Genomic DNA, 12,431 nt, shown 5'->3' with positions numbered 1-12,431 from the left:
TTTCATGCTTATAGAGATGGCGGTGTAGATATTTCCATGTTCATAGAGATAGCGGAGTTGATTTTTCCATGTTTATAGAGATGGCGGTGTGGATATTTCCATGTTTATACAGATAGGGGTGTAGATATTTCCATGTTTATATAGATGGCGGTGTAGATATTTCCGTGTTTATACAGATAGTGGTGTGGATATTTCTATATTTATACAGATGACTGTGAAGATATTTCCATATTTATACAGATAGCGGTGTAGATATTTTCATGTTTACGCAGATAGCTGTGTAGATATTTCCATGTTTACAAAGATAGTGTTGTAGATTTTTCCATGTTTATACAGACAGCGGTATAGATATTTCCATGTTTATACAGATAGTGGTGTAGATGTTTCCATGTTTATACAGATAGCGGTGGAGATATTTCCATGTTCATACAGATCGTGGTGTAGATATTTCCATGTTTATGGAGATAGCGGTGTAGATATTTCCATATTTATACAGATAGCGGTGTAGATAATTCCATGATCATTCAGAAGGCGGTGTAGTTATTTCCATGTTTATACAGATGGTGGTGCAGATATTTCCATGTTTATACTGACAGTGGTGTAGATATTTCTATGTTTATACAGATGGTGTAGATATTTCCATGTTTATACAGATAGCGCTGTAGATATCTCCATGTTTACAGAGATGGTGGTGTAGGTAATTCCATATTTGCACAGATTGCGTTGTAGATATTTCCATCTTTACACAGATAACGGTGTACATATTTCCATGTTTACACAGATAACTGTGTAGATATTTCCATGTTTACACAGATAGTGTTGTAGATATTTCCATGTTTATACAGATAGCGGTGGAGATCTTTCCATGTTTATAGAGATGGCCGTGGAGATATTTCCCTCTTTATACAGATAGCGGTGAAGATATTTCCAAGTTTATACAGATAGCGGTGTAGATATTTCCATGTTTATTCAGATAGTGGTGTAGATATTTGCATGTTTATACAGATACCGGTGTAGAAATTTCCATGTTTATACAGATCGCGGTGTAGATATTTCCATGTTTATACAGATTTTGGTGTGGATATTTCCATGTTTATACAGATCGCGGTGTAGATATTTCCATGTTTATGCAGACGGTGATGTAGTTATTTCCATGTTTATAGAGATGGTGGTGAAGATATTTCTATGTTTATAGAGATAGCGGTGTTAGATAATTCCATGTTTATAGAGATGGTGGTGTAGCTAATTCCATGTTTATAAAGATAGTGGTTTAGATATTTCCAAGTTTATTCAGATAGTGGTGTAGATATTTCCATGCTTGTAGAGATAGTGGTGTTGATATTTCCATGTTTATACACATAGCAGTGTAGACATTTCCATGTTTATTCTGCTCGCGGTGCAGGTATTTCCATGTTTATACAGATGGCAGTGTAGGTATTTCCATGTTTATGCAGATAGCGGTGTAGATATTTCCATGTTTATACAGGTAGAGGTGTAGATATTTCCATGTTTATGCAGATCTCGGTGAAGATATTTCCATCTTTCTACAGACGGCAGTGTAGATATTTCTATGTTTATAGAGATGGCTGTGTAGATAATTCCATATTTATACAGACGGCGGTGTAGTTATTTCCATGTTTATGCTGATGGCGGTGTAGATATTTTCATGTTTATAGAGATTGCAGTGTACATATTTCCTAGTTATAGAGATAGCGGTGTAGATAATTCCATGTTTATAGAGATGGCGGTGTAGGTATTTCCATGTTTATAGAGATAGTAGTGTAGATATTTTCATGTTTATACAGATAGCGGTGTAGGTATTTCCATTTTTATACAGAAAGTGGTGTTGCTATTTCTATGTTTATACAGATAGCGATGTAGATATTTCCAGGTATATACAGGTCGCGGTGTAGTTATTTCCATATTTATAGAGATAGCCTTGTAGATATTTCCATGATTATACAGATAGCGGTGTAGATATTTCCATGTTTATACAGAGAGTGGTGCATATAATTCCATGTTTATGGAGATAGCGGTGTAGATGTTTCCATCTTTACAGAGATAGCGGTGTAGATATTGCCATGTTTACACAGATAGCTGTTTAGATATTTCCATGTTTACACAGATAGCGTTGTAATTATTTCCAGGTTTATACAGATAGCGGTGTAGATATTTCCATGTTTATGTAGATAGCGGTGTAGATGATTCCATGTCTATACAGATAGCGGTGAAGGTATTTCCATGTTTATACAGATCGCAGTGTAGATATTTCCATGTTTATACAGATAGCGGTGTAGATATTTCCATGTTTATACAGATAGTGTTGCAGATATTTCCATGTTTATACAGATAGCGTTGTAGATATTTCGATGTTTATAAAGATAGTAATGTAGATATTTCCATGTTTATACAGATAGCGGTGGAGATTTTTCCTTGTTTATACAGATAGTGTTGCAGATATTTCCATGTTTATACAGATAGCTGTGTACAAATTTCCATGTTTACACAGATAGCGGTTTATTTATTTCCGTGTTAACACAGATAGTGTTGTAGATATTTCCATGTTTATACAGATAGCGGTGTAGATATTTCCATGTGTATACAGATCGTGGTGTAGATATTTCCATGTTTATACAGACAGCAGTGTAGATATTTTCATGTTTATAGAGATAGCAGTGTAGATATTTCCATGTTTACAGAGATAGCGGTGTAGATGTTTCCATCTTTGCACAGATTGCGGTGTAGATATTTCCATCTTTACACAGATAGCGGTGTACATATTTCCATGTTTACACAGATAGCGGTGTAGATATTTCCATGTTTACACAGATAGTGTTGTAGATATTTCCATTTTTATAGATATAGCAGTGCAGATATTTCTATGTTTATAAAGATAGCGGTGTAGATGTTTCCATCTTTATACAGATAGCGGTGTAGATATTTCCATGTTTATACAGACGGCGGTGTAGGTATTTCCATATTTATAGAGATAGCGGTGAAGATATTTCCGTGTTCAAACAGATGACAGTGTACATATTTCCTTGTGTATACAGATGGCAGTGTAGGTATTTCCATGTTTATAGAGACGAATTTGTAGGTATTTCCATGTTTATACAGATGACAGTGTAGATATTTCCATGTTTTTACAGATGGCGGTGTAGATATTTCCATGTTTATACAGATGGCAGGGTTGGTATTTCCATGTTTGTGCAGATAATGGTGTAGATATTTCCATGTTTATACAGATAGCGGTCTAAAATATTTCCATGTTTATTCAGATGGCGGTGTAGATACTTCCATTTTTATACTGGTAGCGGTGTAATTTCCATGTTTATACAGATAGCGGTGTAGATATTTCCATGTTTTTACAGATGGCGATGTAGATATTTCCATGTTTACGCAGATAGCGGTGTGACTATTTCCATGTTTATAGAGATAGTGGTGTAGATATTTCCATATTTATACAGATAACGGTGTAGATATTTCCATGTTTATAGAGATAGCAGTGTAGATATTTCCATATTTGCACAGATAGCAGTGTAGATATTTCCATGTTTACACAGATAGCGGTGTTCATATTTCCATGTTTCCACAGATAGCGGTGTAGATATTTCCATGTTAACACAGATACTTTTGTTGATATTTCCATGTTTATACAGATTGCGGTATAGATATTTCCATGTTTATAAATACTGCGGTGCAGATATTTCCATGTTTATACAGTTAGAGGTGGAGATATTTCCATGTTTATACAGATAGCGATGTAGATATTTCCATGTTTATAGAGATAGCGGTGGATATATTTCCATTTTATACAGATGGCGGTGTATATATTTCCATATTTATAGAGATAGCCTTGTAGATATTTCCATGATTATACAGATAGCGGTGGAGATATTTCCCTGTTTATACAGATATCGATGTAGATATTTCCATGTTTATACAGATCGCGGTGTAGGTATTTCCATGTTTATAGAGATAGTGGTGTAGATATTTCCATGTTTATAGAAATGGCTGTGTAGATATTTCCATGTGTATACAGATGGGGGTGTAGATATTTCCATGTTTATACATATAGCGGTGTAGATATTTTCATCTTTATAGATATAGCGGTAAAGATATTTCCAACTTTGCACAGACTGCGGTGTAGACATGCAAACTTTACACAGATAGCGGTGTAGATGTTTGCAAGTTTACACAGATATCTGTGTCACTATTTCCATGTGTACAGAGATAGCTTTGTAGATATTTCCATGTTTATACAGATAGCGGTGTAGTTATTTACATGTTGATACAGATGGCAGTGTAGATATTTTCAGGTTTATACAGATATTGGTGAAGGTATTTCCACGTTTATACAGATAGCGATGTAGATATTTCCACATTTATACAGATAGCGTTGTAGGTATTTCCACAATTATACAGATAGTGGTTTAGATATTTCAACGTTTATACAGATAGCGGTGTAGATATTTTCACGTTTTCCAGATAGCTGTGTAGATATTTCCCTGTTTACAAAGATAGCGTTGTAAATCTTTCCATGTTTACACAGATAGCGTTGTAGATATTTTCATGCTTACACAGATTGCGGTGTACATATTTCCAAGATATACAGATAGCTGTGTAGATATTTCCCTGTTTACAAAGATAGCGTTGTAAATATTTCCATGTTTACACAGATAGCGTTGTAGATATTTTCATGCTTACACAGATTGCGGTGTAGATATTTCCAAGTTTATACAGATAGCTGTGCAGATATTTCCATTTTTACACAGATAGCGTTGTAGATATTTCATTGTATATTGAGAAAGCGGTGTAGATATTTCCATGATTATGGAGATAGCGGTGTAGATATTTCCATGTTTATACAGATAGCGGTGTAGATATTTCCATGTTTATAGAGACTGCGGTGTAGATATTTCCATCTTTGCACAGATTGCTGTCTAGATATTTCCATTTTTAAACAGATAGCTGTGTACATATTTCCAAGTTTACACAGATAGCGGTGTAGATATTTCCATGTTTATAGAGATAGCAGTGTAGATATTTCCATGTTTATACAGATGGCTCGGTAGTTATTTCCATGTGTATACAGATGGCGGTGTAGATATTTCCATGTTTATACAGATGACGCTGTAGATATTTCCATGTTTATAGAGATGAATGTGTAAATATTTCCATGTTTTTGCAGATGGCGGTGTAGATATTTCCATGTTTACAGATAGCGTTGTAGATATTACCATGTTTATAGAGATGGCTGTGTAGATATTTCCATGTTTATACAGATGGCAGTGTAGGTATTTCCATGTTTATACACATAGTGGTGTAGCTATTTCCATGTTTATGCAGATGACTGTGTAGTTATTTCCATGTTGATACACATGGCGGTGTAGATATTTCCATGTTTATAGAGATAGCCATGTAGATACTTCCGTGTTTATACAGCAACCTGTTTAGGCATTTCCATGTTTATAGAATTAGCCGTGTAGACATTTCCATGTTTATAGAGATAGGCATGTAGACGTTTCCATGTTTATACACATAGCGGTGTAGACATTTCCATGTTAATAGAGATAGCCATGTATATATTTCCATATTTATACTGATACCTGTGTAGGTATTTCCATGTTTATACAGGTAGAGGTGTAGATATTTCCATATTTATACAGGTAGAGGTGTAGATATTTCCATGTTTATGCAGATCTCGGAGTAGGTATTTCCATCTTTCAACAGATGACAGTGTAGATGTTTCTATGTTTATAGAGATGGTGGTGTAGATATTTCCATGTTTAAACAGACGGCGGTGAAGTTATTTCCATGTTTATGCTGATGGCGGTGTAGATATTTCCATGTTTATAGAGATGGCGTTTTGGATATTTCTGTGTTTATAGAGATAGCGGTGTAGATAATTCCATGTTTATAAAGATAGCGGTGTAGGTATTTCCATGTTTATACAGATAGCGGTGTAGATATTTCCATGTTTATTCAGATAGCGGTGTAGATATTTCCATGTTTATACAGATAGTGGTGTACATATTTCCATGTTTATGCAATTGACTGTGTAGGTATTTCCATGTTTATACAGATGGCGGTGTAGATATTTCCATGTTTCTTGAGATAGCCATGTAGATATCTCCATGTTTATACAGATAGCAGTGCAGATATTTCTGTGTATATACAGATAGCGTTGGAGATATTTCCATGTTTATACAGATGGCGGTATAGATATTTCCATGTTTATACAGATGACAGTGTAGATATTTCCATGTTTATACAGAAGTCTTTGTAGATATTTCCATGTTTATGCAGATGGCGGTGTAGATATTTCTACGTTTATAGGGATGGCGGTGTAGTTATTTCTATGTTTATAGAGATAGCGGTGTAAATATCTCCATGTTTATAGAGATGGTGGTGTAAGTATTTTCATGTTTATAGAGATAGCGCTGTAGATATTTCAATGTTTATACAGATAACGGTGTTGCTGTTTCCATGTTTATACAGATAGCGGTGTAGATATTTCCCTGTTTATACAGCTTGCGGTGTAGATATTTCCATCTTTATACAGATGGCAGTGTAGATATTTACATGTTTATACAGATAGCGGTGTAGATATTTCCTTGTCTATAGAGATAGCGGGGTAGTTATTTCCATCTTTATACAGATGGCGGTGTAGGTATTTCCATGGTTATACATATGGCAGTGAAGATATTTCCATGTTTATACAGATAGTGGTGTAGATATTTCCATGTTTATACAGATAGCGGTGTAGATACATCCATGTTTCTGAAGATGGCAGTGTAGATATTTTCATGTTTACAGAGATGTAGGTGTAGATATTTCCATGTATATAGAGATTGCAGGGTAGATATTTTCATGTTTATAGAGAAAGCGGTGTAGGTATTTCCATATTTATAGAGATAGCGGTGTAGATATTTCCATATTTATACACACAGCGGTGTAGGTATTTCCATGTTTATACAGAATGCGGTGTAGATATTTCCATGTTTCTACAGATGGTGGTGAAGATATTTCCTCGTTTATACAGACAGCGGTGTAGATATTTGCATGTTTATACAGGTAGCGGTGTAGATATTTTCATGTTTACAGATATAGCGGTGTAGATATTTCCACCTTTGCACAGATTGCCGTATAGATATTTCCATGTTTACGCAGATAGCTGTGTATATATTTCCAAGTTTACACAGATAGCTGTGTAGATATTTAAATGTTTACACACATAGCGTGGTAGATATTTCCATGTTTATACAGATTGCGGTGTAGATATGTCCATGATTATACAGATAGCGGTGTAGATATTTTCATGTTTATACAGATAGCGGTGGAGATATTTCCATGTTTATAGAGACTGCGGTATAGATATTTCCTTGTTTATACAGATAGTGGTGAAGATATTTCCATGTTTACAGAGATAGCGGTTAGATATTTCCATCTTTGCACAGATTGCCGTGTAGATATTTCCATTTTTACACAGATAGCTGGGTAGATATTTCCAAGTTTACACAGATAGCTGTGTAGATATTTCCATGTTTTCACAGATAGCATTGTATATATTTCCATGTTTATACAGATAGCAGTGTAGACATTTCCATGTTTACACAGATAGCGGTGTAGATATTTCCATGTTTATACAGATAGCGGTGGAGATATTTCCCAGTTTATACAGATAGCGATGTAGATATTTCTATGTTTATACAGATAGCGGTGTAGATATTTCCACGTTTATACAGATGGCGGTGTAGATATTTCCATCTTTCTACAAATGGCAGTGTAGATATTTCCATGTTAATACAGATGGCGCTGTAGATATTTCCATGTTTATACAGATGGCAGTGTAGATATTTCCATGTTTCTTGAGATAGCCATGTAGATATTTCCATGTTTACAGAGATAGCGTTGTAGATATTTCCATCTTTGCACAGATTGCGGTGTATGTATTGTCAAATTTACACAGGTAGCATTGTAAATATTTCCAAGTTTACACAGATAGCTGTGTAGATATTTCCGTGTTTACAGAGATAGCTGTGTAGATATTTCCATGTTTTCAGAGATAGCATTGTAGATATTTCCATATTTATACAGATTGCGGTGTAGTTATTTCCATGTTGATAGAGATAGCGGTGTAGATATTTCCATGTTTATACAGGTAGTGGTGTAGAAATTCCCATGTATATACAGATCGCTTTGTAGACATTTCCATCTTTCTACAGATGTCAGTATAGTTATTTCCAAGTTTATACAGATGGCAGTGTAGATATTTCCATTTTATACAGATGTCTGTGTAGATATTTCCATGTTAATGCAGATGGTGGTGTAGATTTTTCCATGTTTATACAGATGGCGGTGTAGACATTTCCATGTTTATACAGATGGCAGTGAAGATATTTCCATATTTATACAGATAGTGGTGTAGATATTTCCATGTTTATACAGACGGCGGTGTAGACACATCCATGTTTCTGAAGATGGCAGTGTAGATATATTCATGTTTATAGAGATGGCGGTGTAGATATTTCCATGTATATAGAGATTGCAGTGTAGATATTTCCATGTTTATAGAGAAATCGGTGTTGTTATTTCCATGTTTATAGAGATAGCGGTGTGGATATTTCCATATTTATACAGATAGCGGTGTAGGTATTTCCATGTTTATATAGACAGCGGTGTAGATATTTCAATGTTTATACAGATGTCAGTGAAGATATTTCCATCTTTATACAGATGGCAGTGTAGATATTTCCATGTTTATACAGATGGGTGTGTAGATATTTCCTTGTCAATGGAGATGGCAGTGTAGGTATTTCCATGTTTATACAGATGGCGGTGTAGATATTTCCTTGTCAATGGAGATAGCGGTGTAGTTATTTCCATATTTATACAGATTGCGGTGTAGATATTTCCATCTTTATTCAGATGGCGGTGTAGATATTTTAATGTTTATACAGATGGCAGTGAAGATATTTCCATGTTTATACAGATAGTGGTGTAGTTATTTCCATGTTCATACAGATAGCGGTGTAGATACATCCATGTTTCTGAAGATGGCGGTGTAGATATTTTCATGTTTATAGAGATGCAGGTGTAGATATTTCCATGTATATAGAGATAGCAGTGTAGATATTTTCATGTTTATAGTGAAAGCGGTGTAGGTTTTTCCATTTTTATAGAGATAGCGGTGTAGATATTTCCATATTTATACAGATATCGCTGTAGGTATTTCCATGTTTATACAGATAGCGGTGTAGATATTTCCATGTTTCTACAGATGGCGGTGTATTTCCTTGTTCATACAGACAGCGGTGTTGATATTTCCATTTTTATACAGATAGCGGTGTAGATATTTCCACGTTTATAGAGAAGGCGTTGTATGTATTTCCATGTTTATAGAGATAGCGTTGTAGATGTTTCCATGTTTATACAACTCGCAGTACTGATATTTCCATCTTTATACAGATGGCAGTGAAGAATTTTCCAAGTTTATACAGATAGTGGTGTAGATATTTCCATGTTTATACAGATGGCGCTGTAGATACTGCCATGTTTCTGAAGATGTCGGTGTAGACATTTCCATGTTTATACAGATGGCGGTGTAGATAATTCCATGTTTATAGAGATTGAGATGTAGATATTTCCATGGTTATAGAGAAAGCGGTGTTGGTGTTTCCATGTTTATAGAGATAGCGGTATAGATATTTCCATATTTCTACAGATAGCGGTGTAGGTATTTCCATGTTTATACAGATGGCGGTGTAGATATTTCCATGTTTCTATAGCTGGCAGTTTAAACATTTCCCTGTTTATACAGAGAGTGGTGTAGATATTTCCATGTTTATACAGATAGCGGTGTAGATATTTCCATGTTTTCAGAGAAAGAGGTGTAGATATTTCCCTCTTTGCACAGATTGCCGTGTAGATATTTCCATTTTTACACAGATACCTGTGTAGATATTTGCAAGTTGACACAGATAGCTGTGTAGGTATTTCAAAGTTTACACAGATAGCGTTGTAGATATTTCCATGTTTATACAGATAGCGGTGTAGATATTTCCATGTTTATACAGATAGCGGCGCAGATATTTCCATGTTTATACAGATAGCGGTGCAGATATTTCCCTGTTTATAGAGATAGCGATGTAGATATTTCCATGTTTATACAGATAACGGTGTAGATATTTCCATGTATATACACATGGCTGTGTAGATATTTCCATGTTTATACAGATGGCGGTGTAGATATTTCCATGTTTATACAGATAACTTTGTAAGTATTTCCATGTTTATACAGATGGCGGTGTAGATATTTCGATGTTTATAGAGATAGCAGTGGAGATATTTCCATGCTTATACAAATAGCGTTGTAGTTATTTCCATGTTTATATAGATAGCGGTGTAGAAATTTCCATGTATATACACATGGCTGTGTAGATATTTCCATGTTTATACAGATGGCGGTGTAGATATTTCCATGTTTATACAGATAACTTTGTAAGTATTTCCATGTTTATAGAGATGGCGGTGTAGATATTTCCATGTTCATAGAGATAGTGGTGTTGATTTTTCCATGTTTATAGAGATAGCTGTGTGGATATTTCCATGTTTATACAGATAAGGGGTGTAGATATTTCCATGTTTATAGAGATGGCGTTATAGATATTTCCATGTTTATAGAGATCACGATGTAGATATTTCCATGTTTATACAGATCGCGGTGTAGATATTTCCAAGTTTATACAGATCGTGGTGTAGATATTTCCATCTTTATACAGGTCGCGGTGTTGATATTACCATGTTTATAGGGACAGCGGTGCAAATATTTCCATATTTATACAGATAGCGGTGTAGTTATTAACATGTTTATTCAGATAGCGGTGTAGATATTTCCATGTATAAACAGATGACTGTGTATATATTTCCATGTTTAAACAGATGGCGGTGTAGATATTTCCTTGTTTATACAAATAGAGTTGTAGTTATTTCCATGTTTATACAGATAGCGGTGTAGATATTTCCATGTATCTGCAGATGGCTGTGTAGACATTTCCATGTTTATACAGATGGCTGTGTAGATATTTCCATGTTTATAGAGATGACTTTGTAGGTACTTCCATGTTTATACAGATGGCGGTGAATGTATTTCCATGTTTATAGAGATAGCTGTGTAGGTATTTCCATGTTTTTACAGATAGCGGTGTAGATATTTCCATGTTTATACAGATCACGGTGTAGATATTTCCATGTTTATACAGACAGCAGTGGAGATATTTCCATGTTTATACACATAGCGGTGTACATATTTCCATGTTTATAGAGACAGCGGTGTAGGTATTTCCATGTTTATACAGTTAGCGGTGCAGACATTTCCATGTTTATGCACATAGCGGTGTAGATATTTCCATGTTTATATAGATGGCATTGTAGATATTTCCATGTTTATACCGATAGCGGTGTTGGTATTTCCACATTTATAGAGATAGCGATGTAGATATTTCCATGTTTATACAGATGCCTACGCAGATATCTCCATATTTATACAGAGGGCTGTGTAGATATTTCTATGTTTATACAGATGGCAGTGTAGATATTTCCATGTTCCTACACATGACTGTGTAGATATTTCCATGTTTATACAGATGGCTTTTTAGATATTTCCATGTCTATAGAGATAGCGGTGCAGATATTTCCATGTTTATACAGATAGAGGTGTATACATTTCCATGTTTATACAGATCGTGGTGTAGATATTTCCATGTTTATACAGATACCGGTGTAGATATTTCCATGTTTATACAGACCGCAGTGTAGATATTTCCATGTTTATAGAGATGGCAGTGTAGATATTATCAAGTTTGTACAAATGGCGGTGTTGATGTTTCCATCTATACACAGATTGCCGTGTACGTATTTCCATGTGTATACAGATGGCATTGTAGATATTTCCATGTTTATACAGATGGTGGTGTAGATATTTCCATGTTTACACAGATGACTGTATAGGTATTTCCATGTTTATACAGATGGCGGTGTAGATATTTCCAAGTTTAAAGAGATAGCGGTGTAGATATTTCCATATTTATACAGACAACGGTGTAGAAATTTCCATGTTTATACAGATAGCGGTGTAAATATTTCCATGTTTATACAGATCACGGTGTAGATATTTCCATGTTTATAGAGATAGCGGTGTAGATATTTCCATGTTTATACAGATAGCGGTTTAGATATTTCCATGTTTATACAGACCGTGGTGTATATATTTCCATGTTTATACAGATAGCGGTGCAGATATTTCAATGTTTGTACAGATGGCGTTGTTGATATTTCCATCTATACACAGATGACCGTGTAGATATTTCCATGTTTATACAGATGGCGGCACAGATATCTCCATGTATATGTAGATGGCGGTGTAGATA

The sequence above is a fragment of the Pan troglodytes genome, chromosome 10 (genome assembly GCF_028858775.2).
Source record: "Pan troglodytes isolate AG18354 chromosome 10, NHGRI_mPanTro3-v2.0_pri, whole genome shotgun sequence".
NCBI classification, from domain to species: domain Eukaryota; kingdom Metazoa; phylum Chordata; class Mammalia; order Primates; family Hominidae; genus Pan; species Pan troglodytes.
The sequence above is the reverse complement of the archived record's forward strand: the minus strand, read 5'-3'. Positions refer to the sequence as shown.